The sequence below is a fragment of the Engystomops pustulosus genome, chromosome 5 (genome assembly GCF_040894005.1).
Source record: "Engystomops pustulosus chromosome 5, aEngPut4.maternal, whole genome shotgun sequence".
NCBI classification, from domain to species: Eukaryota; Metazoa; Chordata; class Amphibia; order Anura; family Leptodactylidae; genus Engystomops; species Engystomops pustulosus.
The window spans coordinates 133,255,942-133,277,532 of NC_092415.1; the positions used below are offsets into that span (position 1 = coordinate 133,255,942).

The following is a 21,591-nucleotide window of genomic DNA, read 5'->3' on the forward strand; positions in this document are numbered from 1 at the left end:
TGCAGAGAAGTCCCAGCCAAAACTCCCTGAGGTGATGTTGGGCAGAGTCTCACTGTCTGCCAGTCTGAACAGAGCTGGGTTGAACCCACAGAATGAGATTCTACTTGGACCTGTAGAGTCTAATGGAACATGTGATGTCAATAAGTTGCTAATGTAATGTCATGTTCTGTGTATAACCTGCCTTTAACCCATGAATGTACCTATTCAGATAAATGCAGAGTGTGAACAGGTTGGTAGAGTTGCAGCCAAATGTAATGAGTGGGTTTGCTGAAGTGTGCTCTGAAGTTTACTTGGGCTTGTGTGAGCAACATTTGGGCAACATGGCATGTGCTGACTATGAAATAATCAATCCCAACACCTTGCCTGCTTTAAACAACTCTTAAGCCAATGACGGAGGGTGTAATGGTGGCACAGGAGGAAGTACAGAGGAAGAGGTGTCAGGCCCAAACGTGCCTCGCAGGGTGGGTTGCTGGTCCACTGCGGTCAGACTCTCCTCTGTCTAACCAGGGGGCAGTTTTGGATGAGAAGGAAGAGTTTTGTTCATAGTTGGGTGGCATTCAGTGCCTGGCATCACTGAAGTGTGGCTGGGGAAAGCGAATTAGGAGGAGACAACTCAAAGGACAACTTGTCCTTCCTCTTGGCAGTTTAGCTCACACAAGCAACTACATTCTTTAGTGCCTGCATAATGATTTACCTGGATAGTTCCCAGTGCTGATTACTGGTTGGCCACTATAACTGCATCCAGATACCCATAAAATCTTATAGCACAGCGAGAATGACTGTATCTGGATATCTGTGGTATCTTATACAACAGCGAGAATGACTGTGTCTGGATACCCGTAGCATCTTATAGAGCAGGATATGGATATGGATATCCATAGCACCTTCTGCTGCAGAAAGAATACAATTGTCTGGATACGCATATGTCTTATAAAGTAATAAGAATATCTGTATCTGGTTTCCCATAGTGTATTATGCAGTGCATTTAGATATCCATAGCTCCTTCTAGCGCAGAGAGAATAACTGCATCTTGATACCCACAGCATCTTCTATTGCAATGAGAGTAACTCCGGCAGGATAGCCGTAGTGTCTCATAGTCAAGTGAGGATAAATTTATCTGGTTGCCAATAGTGTCTTCTACCACAGTGAGAATAACTGCACCTAGATCTCGATAGAGTACTATAGTGCAGTGAGAATAACCGCATGTGGATACCCATAGCATCTTATAGCACAGTGAGAATGACTGTGTATGAATACAGACCCCCCTAAACGCACACGCTGGAAAAGGGGGAGGAATCACTACAGCAGCTGTGTGAATATGAAACAGATTTCTTCCTAGTGGCTTCAGTAACAAAAAAGAACTGCTATTTGGGGTATACAGATCCCCCTAGATGCACACCCTGAGAGAGGGGCAGAAATCACTACAGCAGCTGTGTGGATATGAAACAAATTTCTTCCTAGTGGCTTCCGTAACAAAAAAGAACTGCTATTTGGGGTATACAGATCCCCCTAAATGCACACCCTGGAAAAGGGGGAGAAATCACTACAGCAGCTGTGCGGATATGAAATAGATTTATTCCTAGTGGCCTCAGTAACAAAAAGGAACTGCTATTTGGGGTATACAGATCCCCCTAAACTTAACCGTCCCATCGTGATCCCTGAGGTGCGTTGTTCGACGAGGATGCGGAGCTACCGTGATTCACTAAGATTGTGCATCCAATTTCCTGCATATGTCGCTTCCACGCTGAGGTCCGCCAGAGTTCACCTTCTTCCCGGTGCATGTAAGTGCATGGCTTGCGACACAATTTTGAATGTTAAATCCCGCACTTGGTCCGAATCAGTCAGGTTGTCCGACGGCCATGCCCCCGATTTGTGTCGCATAAGAGTCGACAGGATTGCACCAAAATCCAATCGGGTGTGCCAAAAACCCCAGTTAAATGCGGCGCAGCCCAGAACACTGGGAGGATCATATATTCTATATATTCAACTATCTATATCTAGATCGCTATTTCACTAGTCTCATATATTCGTAACCACTCACTACCTATTGCTACGAATTAAAAAACGAACACAGCCCCCCGACATGTTTCTTTAGCTAGTGGCGTCCTCAGGGGGTAACGGGGCTGTATAAAGCGCCGAGCATCTGAGGCTGGTCCTTCTTTTAGTTCCCACCATGATGTAATCACTCTCCTTCCTCTAATCGCATCAGTGTCCCTCAGATAAGCGTCAACAGCAGCCCGTCAGGTAAGCGCTGACACTAGGTTAAAGTAATGATTGGGCAGAATCAAGGATTCTCTTCTATTCTGCATGTGCATTATTACTTAGAAATAATTATTACATTGCAACCTATGGCGCTTGCGTGTGGACTTATATTTATATGGTTTCATTAGAGTGCCTTAGCTCCAGAGAAAAGCCAGGGCTACATTTTCAGCATATTCGCTCAGATTGATAATAAACTGTCACAATGTAAGTCTGTGCCTTTGTGAAGAGTTGTAGTGAGATAATTCGTTTTGCCAGCATAATCGCTCATAGCACCAGTAGTGCAGCAAATTAATGCAACATTTTTATTGCCTTCTATATAAAGAAGATCAATAGTATATTGGGAAGGTGCAGGCATGGACAGTAAGCGCCCCAATCGCAAAAGATGTCCGAAGGAGGGTGCAACGGCAGGGAGAGTCGGAGAAGATGGGTAAGTGTCTACAGTATCTACACTGTGCAGGTCTCATATATTCAGCCATGGTGAGATTTTGGAATTCTTTAGTATGTATTTTGATTACTTGCTGAGTACAGGCAAGTTTGTTTAGCAAATGATCTTATCCACAATAAATAAAAATAGGCTCAGCGATAATGTTTCAAATGCACATTTGCTGCAAGTATGCAGCCTACTGGATACGTTTAGTATTTTCAATAAAATGTAACAGTAGAAAATGTATATTTATTTATTTATGAATGACTAGTCGACAATGAAGGTCACAAAATCAATATTAATATTAAATGAATGGTGAAAAAGTAAACCCTTCATTTAGTCCCTTAGGGCTTAGGCTTTGTAATTGGTGTATCTATCTTGCTTCAAGTTGAAGCAATTGACGGTCCAGGTTTCCTTTTCTAGGTCCCCCAAAATCGTAGGTGCTCCAAGTTGCCCCAATCTCTAAGACGTATGTGTCTAGCCAGGGAGGTGTCTTTCCCTGTTTTTGTGGTGCTCAGATGAGCAGATATTCTCCTCCTAAACTCCTGCACCGTTTTTCCCACATATATCCTATGGCAATTGCATTGTGCGATGTATATCGACCCCGTGGTTCTGCAATTTATAAATTTACGTATATCGTAACTTTTTTACTCTTCCCTCTGCGGTATGTAATACTGGGAAATGATATAATTACGTCCTTCAGGTCCTCATCCTCTTTTAGTAAAGGCCAAAAAAATTGTAAGATCTTCATCACCTCCTCTGTATAGGCATCATAGGTGCCAAATGCATCGGATTGCTGCTTTATCCTTTGTGGTTAAGAGGGTATCTCTCCTTTCATTCTTAGCTCTATTGTATGCCCAATGTAATATTTTCTTTGGGTATCCTTTGTTGAAAATAGGATAGAGAATATATATATGCTGCAATATAGGATAGAGAATTCTTTTTCAAATTGTATATTGTTGGAGCGGTTTCCTTTCTTGTCCAACTGGTATACCTCTTTTTAGTGTGGGTGGATGCCAACTCCTCAAGTTGAGAAAATTATTTGTTGAGGTTTCTTTGTGGTAAATGGTCGTGTGGAGTGTCCAAAAATTAATATGTTGTTTGTGGATTTGGGGGTTGAATCTCATTCCAATGTGATTGGTATTGAGAGCAGAAACAAAGTCATAAAAAATCTGTGTCCCACCTTCCCAGAGGATCAGTACATCATCAATGTACTCACCCTAAAATAAAATGTATTTGGTGTATTGTGCCAAGTGATCGGAAAAAACTATTTTATCCTCACCACCACCCATGATAAAGGTTAGCGTATGCAGGGGCACATATGGTCCCCATGGCGGTACCTTTGAGTTGCTGATAAAAGGAACCGCCAAACAGAAAATAATTATGTGTCAAAAAAAAGTGAGTAAGGTGACAGTGAAGTTGTTATGTTCGTGATAATATGTACCTTTCATGTTTAGAAAGTATGATACAGCCTGAGTCCCTAGTTGGTGTTGTATGTTGCTATATAGTGCTTCAACGTCTAAACTAGCCAGATGTGTTCCTGTGATGCCTTGTAGTTTGGTAATGACATCTTTAGTGTCTTTAAGATATGAAGGTTTGGATTTAACATGTATTTGTATTCTTTTAAAAGGGCAGTCCATTTTCCTTTGCTGTGTCTAAAATGTTGGTGAGTTCCATAAGGAAATTCTGGGTAGGATCAATTTGGATGGTTTTATAGGCTTCAAGGTCCTCTAGCAGTCTTTTGGCCATTCTTGCATAGTCCATACGGTCCATTAGGACCGTATTTGCCCCCTTGTCAGAAGGTTTAATTATTAAGTTTTCAAGGGCTATAAGTTCTTCCAGGGCTTATTTCTCTTGTATTCTTAGATTAGAGCTGATCTTATTACGTCTGGGTTTAATTTTTTCTATCCCTTCAGTCACCATCATTACAAATGTCTCAATATTTGGGTATTGAGAAAAGTTGGGAGTATTTTTAGATTTAGGTTTCAAATTTGTGTTTAGCGCTTAGTGACGCACATATCCATCGCAAAGACCGAAGTGGGACAATTTATTAGGGGTTGGATTTCAATTAGGCACAGTCTGCCATTTACTTTTTATTTTACGTTTATTTTTTCATAACTCAGTGTAATCTCATCTGGCATAGCAGTGTGCTTTCATACTTGGCTAGAAAATAGCCATAGGAGAATCCAAACGGCTTACTTAGGCCTACAATAGCGTTATATATTTTATTTCTGGTTGATCTGCTGGTGGCTGGCCTTGCTGTAGTGCCTCTACTACCATATTGTGAGGAATTTGCAGTGAGACTTGCGACCGTTGTGTTTAGCGCTTAGTGACGGACATATCCATCGCAAAGACCGAAGTGGGACAATTTATTAGGGGTTGGATTTCAATTAGGCACAGTCTGCCAGTTTCTTTTTATTTTACGTTTATTTTTTCATAACTCAGCGTCATCTCATCTGGCATATCAGTGTGCTTTCATACTTGGCTAGAAAATAGCCATAGGAGAATCCAAACGGCTTACTTAGGCCTACAATAGCGTTATATATATTTTATTTCTGGTTGATCTGCTGGTGGCTGGCCTTGCTGTAGTGCATCTACTACCATATTGTGAGGAATTTGCTGTGAGACTTGCGACCGTTGTGTTTAGCGCTTAGTGACGCACATATCCATCGCAAAGACCGAAGTGGGACAATTTATTAGGGGTTGGAATTAGGCACAGTCTGCCATTTACTTTTTATTTTACGTTTATTTTTTCATAACTCAGCGTCATCTCATCTGGCATAGCAGTGTGCTTTCATAGTTGGCTAGAAAATAGCCATAGCAATAGGATAGCATCGTTTGGTTTTAAAAACTAAAAAACACAAAAAAAAAAAAAAAAATTAAAAAAAAAATTAAAGTTATAACTTTCATTTTCAAAATGTTTAACCCCAGGGCTAGGGGTAGAGGACGAGGGCGGGGACGTGAGCGTCCAACTACTGCAGGGGTCAGAGGCCGTGGTCCTGGGCGGGGTGACACCACCTGCTGATGAGGGAACAGGGGAACGCCGCAGAGCTACACTCCCTAGGTTCATGTCTGAAGTTACTGGGACTCGTGGTAGAGCACTGTTGAGGCCAGAACAGTGCGAACAGGTGATGTCGTGGATTGCCGACAATGCTTCGAGCAATTTGTCCACCAGTCAGTCTTCCACGCAGTCCACCCATGTCACCGAAATCGGCACTCCTCCAGCTCCTGCACCTCAGCCTCCTCCCCCCCAGTCTGCCCCCTCCCAGGAAAATTTGGCATTTGAACCGGCATACTCTGAGGAACTGTTTTCTGGACCCTTCCCACAGTCACAAACCACTTGTCCGGTTGCTGCTGAAAAATTTTCCGATGCCCAGGTTTTCCACTAGTCGCAGTCTGTGGGTGATGATGACCTTCTTGACGTAGTGGAAGAAGTGTGTAAAGAGGTGTCCGACGATGAGGAGACACGGTTGTCAGACAGTGGTGAAGTTGTTGTCAGGGCAGGAAGTCTGAGGGGGGAGCAGACTGAGGGATCGGAGGATGATGAGGTGACAGACCCAAGCTGGGTTGAGAGGCCGGGTGAACACAGTGCTTCTGAGACGGAGGAGAGTCCTCGACCAGAACAGGTTGGAAGAGGCAGTAGTGGGGCCAGACGGAGAGGCAGGGCCAGAGCAGGTGCATCGGCGCCAAATGTGTCACGTAGTGAAGCTCCCGTGGCGAGGGCTCCCGCGACGAGGGCTAGATTTTCAGAAGTCTGGAGGTTCTTTAAGGAAACACCGGATGACCGACGGACTGTGGTGTGCAACCTTTGCCAAACCAGGATCAGCAGGGGTTCCACCACTACTAGCTTAACTACCACCAGTATGCGCAGGCATATGAATGCTAAACACCCCACTCAGTGGCACCAAGCCCGTTTACCTCCGGCCGTGCACACCACTGCTCCTTCCCCTGTGTCAGCTGATAGTCAGCCCCCTGCCCAGGACCCTGGCACAAAAACCCCATCGTCGCCTCCACGATCCTCCACAGCATCCACCAGCGTTCAGCTCTCCATACCCCAGACGCTGGAGCGGAAAAGGAAATATAGTGCAACCCACCCGCACGCCCAAGCCCTTAATGTCCACATCTCCAGATTGCTTAGCCTGGAGATGCTGCCCTATAGGCTAGTAGAGACCGAGACCTTTCGCAACCTCATGGCGGCGGCCGCCCCTCGGTATTCGGTCCCCAGCCGCCACTACTTTTCTCGATGTGCCGTCCCAGCCCTGCACCAGCACGTGTCAGACAACATCATCCGTGCCCTGACCAACGCCGTTTCTGACAAGGTCCACCTGACCACGGACACGTGGACGAGTGCTGCCGGGCATGGCCACTATATATCGCTGACGGCACATTGAGTTAACTTGGTGGAGGCTGGGACCGAGTCTGACCCTGCGGCTGGTCATATACTGCCGACGCCGAGGATTGCGGGGCCTACCTCGGTCCAGGTCTTTCAGGCCTACTATGCCTCCTCCTCCTCCCACCCCTCCTCCACCTCCTCCTCCGAACTACCATCCGTGGGCATGGCGCCATCAGTCGCTAGCTCTAGGTACAGCAGCAGTGCCGTCGCTAAGCGACAGCAGGCGGTGCTCAAACTGCTGAGCCTAGGCGATAAAAGGCACACCGCCCAAGAACTATTACAGTGCATCACGGCGCAGACTGATCTGTGGCTGGCACCGCTGAACCTGAAGCCAGGCATGGTTGTGTGTGACAACGGCCGTAACCTGGTGGCGGCTCTGCAACTCGGCAGACTGACACATGTGCCATGCCTGGCCCATGTGTTAAATCTGATAGGTCAGCATTTCCTCAAGACATACCCCAATCTGTCTGATTTGCTCACGAAGGTGCGCCGCATCTGTGCGCATTGCAGGAAGTCCAGCACAGATGCTGCCACTCTCAGGGCAGCGCAGCGCCGCCTCCAACTGCCCGCTCACCGACTGTTGTGCGACATGCCCACGAGGTGGAATTCAACATTAACCATGTTATCCAGAGTTTACCAGCAGCGCAGAGCGATTGTAGACTGCCAGATGTCAACTTCCACCAGAACTGGTAGTCAGGTCAGTCAGCTTCCTCAAGTCTACAATGAGGAGTGGACGTGGATGTCTGATATCTGTCAGGTGCCGAGTAACTTTGAGGAGTCAACACAGATGGTCAGTGGCGATGCCGCCATCATCAGCCTCACCATCCCGCTGCTTGGCCTGTTGAAAAACTCTCTGATCAGCATGAAGTCGGAAGCTTTGCGCTCGTCACAAGAGACGGGGGAAGAAGATTCCCTTGTTGATAGCCAAAGCAGGTCTGTTTCTCAGCGCATATCGGAGGAGGTGGAGGAGGATGAGGAGGAGAATGTTGGCGAGACACAAGAGGGGACCATTGTTCAGTCCTTCACTGTTCAGCGTGTATGGGCAGAAGAAGAGGAGTTGGAGGAGGAGGAAATGTACAGTCAGGCCAGTGAGGGGAGTGAATTCTTGTGCGTTGGGACTCTGGCGCATATGGCAGATTTCATGCTAGGCTGCCTATCCCGTGACCCTCGCGTTCAAAGAATTTATTCCAGCACCGATTACTGGGTATTCACTCTCCTGGACCCACGGTACAAGCAAAATCTTTCCACTCTCATCCCTGGAGAGGAAAGGAGTGTGATAATGCATGAATACCAGCAGGCCCTGGTGCACAAACTGAAACAGTATTTCCCTTCTGACAGCGCTAGCGGCAGAGTGCGTAGTTCTGCGGGACAAGTAGCGAGGGAGAGTAGGCGAGCAGGCAGCTTGTCCAGCACTGGCAAGGGTACGCTTTACAAGGCTTTTGCCAGCTTTATGTCACCCCAGCAAGACACTGTCACCTGTCCCCAGTCTCGGCACAGTAGAGCTGATCTTTACAGAAAGATGGTGAGGGAGTACGTAGCTGACCATACCATCGTCCTAAATGATCACACAGCTCCCTACAACTACTGGGTTTCAAAGCTGGACATGTGGCACGAACTGGCGCTGTACGCCTTGGAGGTTCTTGCCTGCCCTGCCGCTAGCATGTTGTCCGAGCGGGTTTTCAGTGCAGCTGGTGGCATCATCACCGATAAGCGTACACGCCTGTCGACTGAAAGCGCTGACAGGCTGACGCTTATTAAGATGAATAAAGCCTGGATTTCTCATAATTTCCAATCTCCACCAGGTGAAGGAAGCTCAACCTGAATAATTTATGCACTCCTCCTCCTCATTTTCCTCCTTCTCCTCCTCTTTGTACACTAAAGCAGAGGAAACTGGCTATTTTTTGACAGGGCCCACTGGCTCTAGCTATAGTACTTTATGCATTTAATTTTTCTGGAGGGCCACCTACCTGCTCCTCTGGTTTGAAAACTTTTTTGGACTGCCACATACAGGCACTCAATCTATTTCATTTTTCTGGAGGGCCACCTACCTGCTCCTCTGGTTTGAAAACTTTTTTGGACTGCCACATACAGGCACTATCCAAATTAAATTGTCTCCATAGCATCCTCCACACATTGTCTCCATTGCTACCTCCAAAAGTCGTCCATATAGCTGCCTCCATACATCGTCCCCTTATCAAACGAGGTGTGTCAGGCAGAAATTTGGGTTGTTTTCATGGATTCCACATCAAAGTTGTTAACTTTGTCGCCACCCTGCTGTGTTATCCACAAAATATACTGGCAAACTTTAATGATTAACCGATATTATTTCAGCGCTTCTTGCGCATCTGTTGATTACACTGCTGTGTAATCCACAAAATATACTGCCAAACTTTTACCATTTACGGATATTATTTCAGCGCTTCTTGCGCATCTGTTTACATTCCCCTCACCCGCCATATCCCAAACTTATAAGAACGCTACTACACTTGATCTTATACAAAAGGTTCTTAGAAGTGCTGTTTGGGGAGTAGCCTAGAGACAGGGGCTTGGATTGGCGAAAGCTCGCCTGGCAGCGGAGCGCCAGTTCCATCTCAAGATCCGACTAACATAGTTTTAACTGCAGCACCTTTAATCTACTACTAGTTCACTGCCTCCATACATCGTCCCCTTATCAAACGAGCTGTGTCAGGCAGAATTTTCAGGTGTTTCACCAGATACATAGTGGAACGTGGCCCATCTGTCGCCGCCATGCTGGAGACCTGAAGTTGCAATCATAGCAGCGCAATATGGATGCCCCATACTGTCGCTCTTAATCATGGAACCATTTCCGTAAAAACAATTAAAAATAGAACCACTATGCTATTCCATTATTCCTAGGTGAAATATTCAAACGACCCGGCCTGCTTTAAAAATGATAATTTTTTCAAAGTAAACGCTTCTGGCCCCCAGGCCCATTTTGGGTCGGGAGGAGCCGAGAGACAGGGGCTTGGACAGGCGAAATCTCGCCTGGCAGTGGACCGCCAGCTCCATCCCAAGATTAGGCAGCCTCAGAGGCATCCATGCATGCTGCCCCTGCTGTTTTCTGTCCATTTTGCCTCCACGATCCTCCACAGCGTCCACCAATGTCTCATTTCAACTCTCTATACCCCAGACGCTGGAGCACGAGAGGATATGCAGCACATCATCCCCTTATCAAACGAGCTGTGTCAGGCAGAATTTTCAGGTGTTTCACCAGATACATAGTGGAACTCGGCCCATCCGTCGCCGCCATGCTGGAGACCTGAAGTTGCAATCATAGCAGCGCAATATGAATGCCCCATACTGTCGCTCTTAATCATGGAAGTCGTCTCCATGGCTGCCTCCACATGTTGTCCCCTTATCAAAAGAGCTGTGTCAGGCTCATTTTTAGGGTGTTTCACCAGATACGTTATGGAACTTGGTCACTATGTCGCCACCATGCTGTGTTATCGACTAAATATACCGTCAACCTTTTGTTCACATAGGAAATCATTTCACCTCCTTTGGTGAAACCTGAGTCCATTTAGGGTATGTCGCCATGTGACTCTCTAGCCTGCCACTGCTGCCGCTGCCTCTGCATGCCGTCCCCTATAGTGTCAGGGTCAATTATTGCATGTTTTAGATGCTATCTAGCCTCATTCGGTCACTCTGTCATGGCCATGCTGTTGCCCATAATTTTGGCATAATGGTGCGATTAAGCAGCCTCAGAGGCATCCATGCATGCTGCCCCTGCTGTTTCCTGTCCATTTCCTTGGTGTTTCCATCCTTTTCTGAGGTTCCCAGGTGTTTGGCCAAGCTTCCCTGTGCAGAGCCTTGGTCCCCTTGAAAAATGCTAGAGTCTCCCATTGACTTCAATGGGGCTCGTTATTCGAATAACGAGTACCCGAGCATTTTAGTGCTCGCTCATCTCTAGTAATATTATCTTGGTTACCCGATACCTCTGATTCCGAGATGTCGGTATAGACCGAGGACTGGGGTCTAGGTTGGTGGTATCTGTTTTGTGTTTTTTTCACATAAATCTGGCCAGTTTCAAAGTTGTTTTTGTCACGTATATATTTTTTGTGTTTCTTTTCTTTAATCTCTCCTGTCAGTATGTTAATATTTCTTTGTAACTTTTCTCCACAGGTTTTGAAATCGGGATGTCCTACAAAGGTTTGGATTTCTTTGATTTTTTTATCAAGTTGATTTCCTGTCTTAATCATATGATTTTTTTCATACTCAATTATTTCATACAAATAATTGAGAAGACATAATGAACTTTCAGTAAGGACTTGTTGCCACCCTCTGATAAAGTCAGGATATTCTTGATGGGAGTTCGGGTGTAGGTTTATCCTTTAACCCCCTATAGACAATTTGTTCTTTGAGATATGTGTCTAGGCTAATAGTTTCCCATTTAGAATGAATGTATGACCTATAGGTTTAATAGCAAGAGGTTCTATATATATATTGCAAATAATAGGGGTGATAGTGGGCATCCTTGCCTGATCCCTTGAGTAAGGTGGAACAATTCCGACTTGCTATTCCCTATCCTAATTCTCTCCATTGGCGCCCTATACATACACCTCACCAAATCCACAAACCGGTCTCCCAATCCGAATGCCCTCATCACCTCCCAAAGGAAGCTCCACTCCACCCTGTCAAGCGCTTTTACTGCGTCTAATGACAGGATGGAGCTGAGCCCTCCCTCTCCTAGATTGATGACCGCATACAACCTCTGGATACAATCTCCAGTGTTTCTACCAGGTATAAACCTGTTTTGATCTCTATGAATTATATCCTTAATAACCTTTTACAGTTTTATTGCGAGGACTTTAAAAAATATTTTCATATCCGTGTTTATCAGTGAGATGGGACAGTATGATCCTACATCAGCAGGATCTTTATCTTTCTTTGGAATCAAGACTATCCCAGCTTTGGTCATCGATCTAGTAACTCCTCCCTCTTCCTCTGCTTCCTCAAAAACTTCCAAATGTCTAGGAAGTAAAACCTCCTCAAATTGTTTATAGAAACTTAAAGGAAACCCATCTGGGCCTGGCGAGGTGTCCCTGCTAAAGGAATCCAAGGGGGTTTTCAGTTCTTGTAATGTAATAGGGTCGTAACATTTGCTTTTGGGTTTCTGAAATATTCGGGAATTGTATCCCACCCAGGTAAATCCCAATCCCCTCAGTACTAGTTATTTTTTCCGACATATATAAATCGTCATAGAAGTTCCTCACTGTCTGAACGATCTCGTCCTGGTCGTTGGTCACTTTACCATCTTGAATACCATCTTGCTTGAATATTTGTTTTGTCTGGGAGAGATTCCTTAGAGAACACAAAAGAGGCTTCAGACGAGAAATCTACATGATTGGGTTTTTGGGAAAGGAAACCTCCCATGCCTGGCACATGCCTGGTTGGTAGCGTGCTGGCTACAGTTTTAATCATATATATAAATAAAGATTACTCTTTTAATCGATTTTTCTTTTCCTGACCAATGGGTTAAGAATGCCTTTTTTGGCATGTGTTTGTTTAAGTAGAAGCAACTCGACGCTACAGACAGCATGCAGTGTGAAATGCCTATATTGCAAATGACTGGCAGTTTTTATAGGGCTCACATAAGCCTGCTGGTCGCTGATTGGCTTACAGGTCTGCTGATGTCATCAAGGGTGTTCCTTTCTCCTTCCCAGAGTTCTCTGGTTCCATGTAACACATTGTGCTCGTGGCCATTTAGCTTAAAAAGCCGGGGAAAGAAAACTTCGTTCCCACGAATCAACGTAAACTTCGGATTAGTGACAAATCAAATTTTCTGTGAAATTCTTATCGAATTCCACTTCGTTTGAATTGATTCGCCCATGTCTAATCACAACATTTTTAACAAATTTCTATTTTTTTTTTATAAATGAGTACAAAACATTTAACCTAAAATGTAGCATTAATGTGAAGTACAACATGCCATGAAAAAAAAGTCTGAAAATAAACACGGTAAGGTAAAGCGGTCCAAAGTTATAGACTGACACAATGACATAGGCTGATTTGAAAAAATAGTGCTGTGTCCTAAAGTTGAAAATGAGCTGTGGGTTTGTATGCTTACCTGCAATTTTCATTTCAAAACCTCTGAAAACTATGTAGAAAAATTATTGTCCTTATTTGTCGCAGAAATGTGTTAATTATTCAGCATTTACTTGCTTTACACAGTATGCCCTCAAAAGCTAAACATATAAAAAAATATATCTTGGATATAAATTATGCCGAGAAAAATATAAACCACACTTGTAAAGATGTGTGCAGTAACTGTGATGTAATGTTTACCATAGAAAATTCCACAATAGTAGGTAGTATAAACATTACTGTCTCTTAAGGCACATATGCCAGATTGCTCACTTAGTAATTATGCCTACAAAATCCTTTAGATTTCCAGTATCTTATTTTAAAAGATTATAATGTCTGTGGGCTGTAGTTTTAGAGAAATTTTAATTTAATACAATCTATTTAGCATACTCTATCTTTTTGTGTATTAGGCAAACATATACTTTGATTGTTTTTTTTTTTTGGGGGGGGGGGGGGTTCCCATGAAAGAAAATTCTTGAATTATAACCCACTAGTGATGTTTACACAATGAAGATAATTTTAACCCCATTACTTTACAATTTTAATGCTGTTTTAGCTGCTATCACTCAGTGATGGTCAGTGTAAAATTCCCAGTGTAGTCAGGGACCTTCTAAGCAGACACTTCATGAACATAGTCTTTCCTCCATCTTACACATCCCTCCCACCTGACCCAACATCACAATTCATGGCTCCACACTCTCCCCGATCCCTTAAATCCATTGTCTTGGAGCCACCTTTAACTCTGCCTTATCTTTTAAGCTGCATATACAGGCCCTTACAACAACCTGCAGCCTCCATCTCAAGAATATCTCTCGCATTCAAAACTTCCTCAATCCAGAGTCTAAAAAATTACTAATCTATTCCTTCATCATCTCTCGCTTGGTGGTCTCCCAGCTAACTCTCTAACAACCCTTCAATCTATCCTAAACTCTGCTGCCCAGCTAATCCTTCTGCCTCCTCAATTCTTCTCTTCATCTCCTCTCTGCCAGTATCTCCACTGGTTACCCATTGCACAGCTAATTCAATTTAAAATACTAACCATGACCTACAAAGCCATCCACAACAAGTCCCCTCCATATATCTCTGAACTCATCAGGCAATACCGCCCCACACGTAATCTCCGTTCCTCACAGGACCTTCAGGTTCACTCTATTACCATCCGCTCTTCTCACAATCGCATCCAGGACTTCTCCCGTGCATCTCCCATACTCTGGAACTCTCTACCAAAATGTGTCAGACTGTCCCCAACTTTCCAAACCTTAAAACGTAACCTAAACACCCACCTGTTCAGGACCGCTTACAGCGCACATTAACTGCAGCCCTCACGAGCAGGGTCCTCCTCCTACTTGTCTCCTAATCACTGTAGTTTTGTATTTTGTACTTGCACCTGTTTTTGTCTTAATGTAATGTATGTGGACCCCTTGATTGTAAAGCACCACGGAACGAATGGTTCTCTATAAATAAATGATAATAATAATTATAATTCCTCACACAGGGAATCTAGCCAATGGGGAAACGGCCATAGAAGGGATCCATTTGAGGCGGTCAAAACCCAAAATGGAAGTTTGGTGTCTGATATTAGACAGCAGATATTACAAATTAAACAGATAGCAAGGAAAGGTCTAGGTGCAGCAAAGATTGCGAGCAATGAAAAGTAATGTTTTACCAGAGTTTGGTATTAAACTATAAGGATTGATTCTGCCTTAGATTTTTTGCAGATTTTTGTTTTTCTTTTTGACTCTAAAAGAAGATGGAAATGCTTGTTTGTTTTTTTCCTACTTCCACTGTGGACCATGGACATTCATATAACCAAACCTCAGAAGAAGACATCCAAAATCAATGGGGGTCATTTACTAAGGGCCCGATTCGCGGTTTCCCGACGTGTTACCCGAATATTTCCGATTTGCTCCGATTTTCCCTGTATTGCCCCGGGATTTTGGCGCATCGGCGCTGGCATGCACGTGACGAAAATCGGGGGGCAAGGCCGAACGAAAACCCAACGGATTTGAAAACAACGCCGCATTTTTTAAAAAAATGTGTCGCGGAGCTTGCACTTACCTTCACTCAGCCCGGCTCGGTGTATTCCAGTGCGTTTTGGGGATCTTCAGCGCAGCAGCGCCACCTGGTGGATGTCGGAGGAACTGCCTTAATAAATCCCGGCCGGACCCGAATCCAGCGCAGAGAATGCGCCGCTGGATCGCGATTGGACCGGGTAAGTAAATCTGCCCCCAAATATAAATAAATCAAGAGACTAATGGAACCTACAAGTTTGAATATATATAAATGCCCTAGGAGATTGCACTGTACTCTTTAATAACACGGGAGGTTTGGGAAACTGATTTTTATAACAAGTTAATAATTAAGTTTTGGATACAGGGATGGAAGTAAGAATCTTTTGTTATTGTGATATAGATGATATTCTAGATTTACTCCATTCATGTAAAACGGGGGAATGGGAAAACATGGCCTGGTCAGTGGAGGGGGAAAACAGGGATAACATTTTATGATTCCAGGTAGATGGGGCCAGGGATGTAGAATATAGGTTAGCTAATTGCAAATACAGATCTGCAACACCCCTGCCAATATAATAGGCAAAGGACAGTTGCGAACAGTGCCCTCTCCTTGTTAGGAGCTATCTGAGGGAGTCATGAACCCTTTCGAAGGTTCTAGCACTAGGTTGTTAGGTACTTAGCAGCTGTAGATCCTGCCTGTACAGGCAATGGTTAATAGGGTGCAAGTTATCATCCAATTGTATTCCACCATGTTCACTGGAGTGTGATTGGAGAGTTAGCCAACACCTGACCAGGTTAACAAAACCCCTGCACAGGGAGAGGGTAGGTCTCTTAGGTCCCAGCTCTTACCAGAAGAGCAGAAGCACTTGGGTTCCAGAACACACAGAGTGAAGAGAGACAGTGTTTGTGCACCGTCAGCTCTGACACTCAGCTAAACCCAGGACTCATAGATGCAGCATCCACAATTGGACACAGCTACATCCCAGCCTGCATCTACTACCAGGCTGGTGAACCATTCCTGAGGACACTCTCCATGACCACTCCAGTAATCCGGAATCTCCAGTAATCCAGAATCTGTTTCAAGATCGTTTTGGCCTTTTGCCTACAGTTGTTCTAATAAAGAACCATGAGTTATTTTGCACAACGTTGCCTCTGTCTGATCCCTGGATATGGCTGTATCACCACCACGGGCTCCCCATCCATTACCCAGGGACATGTATCACGGACACTAAGGGGTTGCCCCAGGGAGATCCAGTATATTGGCCTCTCCCTCCATATTTCTTGCACACGCCACCTGCTGGAGACCTGCCTGGCTGTAGGACAGCCCTCCGGTCCCCCTACCAAGCACCGTTTATTAACCCCTTAAGGACGCAGGGTTTTTCGGCTCATTTCTCGCTCTCCAACTTCAAAAATCCATAACTTTTTCATTTTTACGTGTACAGACCAAATTTTACTTTCCCGTAATGTTATTTATTTTAACATGCCGTGTACTGCGAAGCTGAAATAAAATTCCAAATGTGGAAAAATTAAAAAAAAAACGCACGTCACGTTCTTGTGGGCTAAGTTTTTACGACTTTCAATCTTCGCTCCAAATAACGCGCCTACTTTATTCTTTGGTTCAGTGCGATCGCGGTGATACCAAATTTATATAGGTTTTATTGTGTTTTAATACATTTTCAAAAATTAAACGAATGTGTACAAAAAAGAAAAAAATGTTTTTGCCATCTTCTGACGCTAATAACTTTTTCATACTTTGGTGCACGGAGATGTGTGAGGGGTCATTTTTTGCGAAATTAGGCGGCGTTTTTATTGCTACTATTTTGCGGTCTGTGCGACATTTTGATAATTTTTTATTTCATTTTTTATGTTATATAAAAAGGTGTAAAAGTCGCATTTCGGACATTTGGGCGCCATTTCCCGCCTAGGAGGTCACCGTCGCCCGTAACCGTTTTTATATTTTGATAGATCGGACATTTTGGGACGCGGCGATACCTAATATGTTTGTGATTTTTACTGTTTATTATGTTTTATATCCGTTCTAGGGAAAGGGGGGTGATTTGAACTTTTAATATTTTATTAATTTTTTTTATTTTTTAAACTTTATTTTTTTTTCACTATTTTTAGACCATCTAGGGTACATTAACCCAAGATAGTCAGATCGCTCCTACCATATACAGCAATACTTCTGTATTGCAATATATGGCATTTTTGCAGCACATTCATTACAATGAGCCACTGGCTCATTGTAACGAATCTGCAGATGCCAGATAGTCTCGGGTCAAACGAAGACCCGAGGCTACCATGGCAACCGATCGCCGCCCCCGATGGCGTTTGGGGGCGCGGCGATCGTAATAAAGATGGCGGCGCCCACGCGCCGCCGCCTTTTAAACGCCCCCGGCGACTTTGCCGGCGGCGTTGAAAGGGTTAATAGCCGCCATCGGTGCAAGCACCGACCGCAGTTATTAGCGGTGGGGGTTTGCTGCAATATGCAACAACCCCCACCTCTGTATGAAGAGGACTCAGCCCGTGAGCCCTCTTCATACATCCCTTATACCTCTGCGCCGTAGAGCTACGGCGCAGAGCGTTAAGGAGTTAAAGGACTGGTTGCGATTTAGTGTGCTCAACATCAAAGATCAAAAAGTGACATTATAGGTACAATGGTGGGCTGAGCAGGATTTGGAATGGGTTTAGTCAACACAATAGATACCGAAATATTTCGGAACAGATTATAACAAATACCAGGACATACAAAAGAAGGTTTCATAGTGAAAAAAGATATGAATTGATGGACGGAATGGTTATAACGGAGCAAAGTAAGAACAACCAAAGAGTTACAATCAGTCATGCAGCATAACATTAGAGAGTTGGTCAATTGTAAAAAAAACAGATCAAAAACAGATATAAGCTAAAGAGAACATGCATTTCCCAAGACAAAAAATTATCTTCAAATTAGATTTATTTCTACTTTAAACAGTCAGGAAACATTAGGGACATCTTAACTTTCTTCTAGTTACCCACTCTATCCTGGTTCTCCGGGATTGGTCACTATATTAGCCTGTTATTTATATCTAACCGCACGTGTGGGTTCACTTACAAACCTCTAGGTTGCACAAGTCGTTAGTACGCCAGAGTCAGCTGTTAGTGCTGGTCTCCAACAGGATCGAAGTATGCGGTGTTGTTTGAACCGGACATTACTAGATAGCATAGATGTTGAAACTATATATGAGCAAGTCACATAGTCTAAGCACTCAGTAGTAATGGAATAAGATACAATGTCAATTTGGCTGTGAGAATTAACTGCTAAAGAAGTGACTTATGATGGTCCATTAGGCACAGAGGCTATCGATACTGTAACCACAGCTCAGCTATACAATGTTTGGACAACACTGAACAACAGTGACACCTATTGATCCCAAACTGACACTGCCAATAACGGATCCGTTATACATGCATAGAAATAACTAATCCATGGCTATAACGTTGATTACTGAATATGTCATGGAATAGTTCTCACGATAGACTACATCATTTTTAATTATACGTTGTAAACTGATACTCTTGTTGTATTACAAAGAGTACTTTCTTTTCTTTTTAAGTGTAATGAAATAAAAGTTATGTTTTATTAGTAAATCTGACCAATGGGTCTCATTGAGGTCGCTTAGACTTTTTTTTGTAAAAAATGATCCAAGTGTATGGACCCAGTCACTTATTGTCCACATCTTTGGTACACAATTGCAGACACAGTGACCCCCTTCATCTTTCGGTTATTTCAGTATTTCAGAACCCAATGTTAAGCAAACAGATTTCTTTAGTGGATTTTCAAAGAGCTGCAAACTATAGTTCGTTCTAAGACCTCAGTTTTCTGGTAATGACACTCAAAGCGTAGGCATGATTATTTTACTCCTTTGGGGGAAACCATAGGATTGGGTGTCTTCTGTGCAGATTTGTCTTTTTCTGCCTTGGGTTTGTTTTATGAAGACCATGATAAAACAGGTTATGCTGAAGCCCAGTCAACAGCATTGCGCCAAGGCAGAAGGCCAGCAGAAGACTATTGTACTGAATTTAACCCTTAACCCCTTCCCGCCCTGGTTCCGGTGCATGGAGAGGGCTCGCGGGCCGTGCCCTCTCCATAGCCGGTAAGTCTCTGCTGCATATTTGCTGCATAAAGCTTACCGGTTTTCACCTCGATCCCCGCCGGCAGCATTGAATTAATGGAGCCTGGGGGGGGGGGTGTATATTAATTAATGGAGCCTGGGGGGGGGGGGGTATATTAATTAATGGAGCCTGGGGGGGGCGGGGTGTATATTAATTAATGGAGCCTGGGGGGTGTATATTAATTAATGGAGCCTGGGGGGGGTGTATATTAATTAATGGAGCCTGGGGGGGGGTGTATATTAATTAATGGAGCCTGGGGGGGGGGTGTATATTAATTAATGGAGCCTGGGGAGGTGTATATTAATTAATGGAGCCTGGGGGGGGGGGTGTATATTAATTAATGGAGCCTGGGGGGGGGGGGTGTATATTAATTAATGGAGCCCGGGGGGTGTATATTAATTAATAGAACCTGGGGGGTATATAAGATAATCCTTTATTAGTCCCACAGTGGGGAAAATCACAATTAATAATTAATAGAGCCTGGGGTGCTTTACATAATTAATGAAGCCTGGGGTGCTGTATACTAATGAACCTGGGGGGCTGTATATACGTAATTAATGGACCTGGGGGCTGTATATACTTAATTAATGGAGCCGTGGGGGTGGGGTAGTTGTATATTAATATTTGTTACAAAAGGGTCATATACACCCCAACTTGGAGCAGGTTTCTTTTTTGTCAGTAAGAAAAATGGTGCCCTCAGAACATGTAGTGACTAATGCGAACCCAATAACATTACTGTAGAAAAAAAACAATACTCCCTTGCATTTATCCCCGATTTGTTCAATCAGTTAGTGGGAGCCTAATCTGATCTGGATCCGAGCAGTTAATGGCAAAATAATGGAAGTCTTGCAGCAATGTGCTGCACACTTCACCCCCTAGGAGTTACAAACAGCCAAAGACCGATCCAAACATCCAAAGTCCTTCAATTAAAACATAAAGAAAATAGTTGCTCTGACCGGAGCTCCAGATCTTCTATTTCTTTTTCTTTCAGTAACATGTTCCACACGCTTTCTTTCAATGATACTATTTTCTCCACAAACTGGCACAATCCTACAGATCCTTTGATAAGAATAGGCCACTATTCAGACCAACTCCATTGCTATTTATCTTCCATAGTAGATCACATGTTGCCTGACCCTGGGTTTCGCCAACCTCTGTGCAACCTATCCTCCCAAGGATCCTTTACTATCTCTAGGTGCCTATAATTTTTCTTCCTCTTTCTTCTGCTGTATTCTTCTGTTCAGCATACTTTTGTTTGTGGGGGAGAGACAATTCCATAGCTGTCTGCAGTTTGGGGAACAAATGGAGAACCGGCCTAACAAACTCTTGACTGCTTTGTTCCTTGCAGAGCTTTCCAGGTTTTAAGATCTAGTATCTGTAGCTGCCCTGCTTTCCCCCTCCATTTTCCTTTTTATTATTTATCTTCTCTCTATCTCTACTATCTCCTTTCCATTCCTGCTTGTGGTATCCTGTTCTTCAATTTCACTTGCTCTGTTATGGTTGTCTAGGGATAAAAGTTTGGGTTCCAGCTCAAGTGAGGGCATCCCACTAACTCAGCTTTTAACTACCTTATAATGCAGTCCAGCAGTTTCTTTTCTTTTGCTTATGTCACTTGGGCTGTTTTTTGTTCCTTGCAAGCTTTTGTACTGACTGGTTGGGTGGACTGTGCGTTCCACAATCAAAAGTTCTGAATTTGAAAAAAAAGTTTGCACATGTAATTTGACTATTAGGTACCTTGTTATTTAGTCTACTTATACTATGAACTATGTGATACAATCATATCATTTCCAGTCAAGGGTTCCTCATTATTAAAAACTTCAAAACAAAAGAAGACTTTATGCCAAGCTTGAAGGTTTTTAATCAAAGTTAAAACTTTTGTGTTTGCACTGATTATGTTAAGTGATCCTTCAGATCTCAAGTATTTTCTTTGAATAATGTTTTTCTGATGAGTTGCAGTATCAAAAGTTAAATTGTAGGTAATTGCTCACAACAAATACTTGCCAATCAAGCATTGATACCAAAGAACTTAAAACAAATTTCACAGCGGGGCATGCAGAGGAAAATGAACAGCACTGCAGGTTAAAAGAGATGTAATTCTGGATTTTATTAAACCATGTAGCATAAGCTATTAAAGCAGCAGGCTGTATTCAAGACTTCTTAAAAAAAATGAATATATCATGCTTCAAATTCAGTTTCTTGATTAGATACATTGGGTTCCTATGTAATCTTCAGATCGTCTG

At 43.7% G+C, this 21,591-nt stretch overlaps 1 long non-coding RNA gene across 1 annotated transcript in view; it reads left to right on the forward strand.

Moving 5' to 3' along the window:
* LOC140134187 (uncharacterized) overlaps positions 1 to 21,591 on the forward strand; it is a 93,588-nt gene that overhangs the window by 16,193 nt on the left and 55,804 nt on the right. The window contains exons 3-4 of the long non-coding RNA XR_011856106.1: positions 2,585 to 2,689; positions 11,223 to 11,249. This is a non-coding gene — a long non-coding RNA (uncharacterized lncRNA). The remainder of the gene's footprint in view (positions 1 to 2,584; positions 2,690 to 11,222; positions 11,250 to 21,591) is intronic.